This window comes from Marmota monax, unplaced genomic scaffold, assembly GCF_021218885.2.
Source record: "Marmota monax isolate L192 unplaced genomic scaffold, Marmota_monax_Labrador192_F-V1.1 WCK01_AAM20220418_F8-fsc00042, whole genome shotgun sequence".
In the NCBI taxonomy this organism is placed as follows: Eukaryota; Metazoa; Chordata; class Mammalia; order Rodentia; family Sciuridae; genus Marmota; species Marmota monax.
Genome location: NW_026693008.1, coordinates 9377002 through 9378134, shown reverse-complemented (window position 1 = coordinate 9378134; position 1133 = coordinate 9377002).

Sequence of the window (1133 nt, the reverse complement as noted above, 5' to 3'; positions counted from 1 at the left end):
TTCAGCTTGGATTTTTTTTTTTCCCCCTTTAATGTGGATGCAGACAGTGTGGGTTCTGGGGGAAGAAGGGTAGGAGGAGAGCTAGGGAAGCTGACACCCTTGGCTCTGGCCTAGGACCTGGGTGTTCCAAGGAAGGACCTTCCCTGGGTCCAGACTTTGTCTTCAACACTAGAACTGCTGCTACCTCCCAAGCACAGCCAGCTGACACCCAGCTGCAGCCTGTCTATAGCCAGGCTGGAACCCGACTCCCTCTCATCCCCAGCCAGCTGGCCCTCAGGGAGGCTGGACAGCTGCTTCACAGTCTGGAAGCTGTCTAGGACCCTCAGCCTCCCAAAATCCTGCCAATGTCTCCTGGGGTAGAAAGTTCATTTCCTCATTGTTTCCACTCCTTATATCCTCTTAACCAGACTGAGAAGCAGAGGGGGAAATAAGGCAGCCCCCATCCTGGGGAAGAAAGCAACCCTCAGGTTGGCATCAGCTGTGGGTAGCAGGAGAAGCAGGAAGGTCCAGTTTCTGCCCAGTGCCATCGACCAGAGGTCCTCAATCCCAAGTGTGTACACCTCCCCAAACTTGTTAAACTTGTTAAAATGCAGTCACCTGGGACTATATTTATCGGCTGACCCTGGAGCTTCTGATGGCACACTTGGAGAGCTATATGGTCCCAAATTCCAGCCTTACTTGCTCTGCTACTCTAGTGGGTGGCCTCACTGATGACCACAGCTCATTCTTCCAACTGTTACTCAGGATCAGCCCCACTTGTAAGACCAACTGCATATGTAAAACTTTGTACTGCCTGAGGATAGACTTAACACTTCAGAAGGCGGGCTGGGCACCACCAGTGGGTTCCACAGGAGACGGGTGTGGTGGTGGTAGAATATATTTTTAGATGTACCCTCTTATCTCCCTGGTAGCCTGGACAGAATGAATCTATTATATCCACAGTTAGTGACTGCCACCCACAGAGCTACTGGCCCTGGTTTGGCTGTGCCAGGTGCTGTGTGGCTGCATTTGTCTCAGCACCAACTCCAGAGAGAACAAGGAAGATGATAATACAGTAGGTCTCAATCCTAGAGTAACAGTGAAGAGACTCCACTTGGCCCAGCACAGTGAGTAATGGGTAGAACTGGGATTGG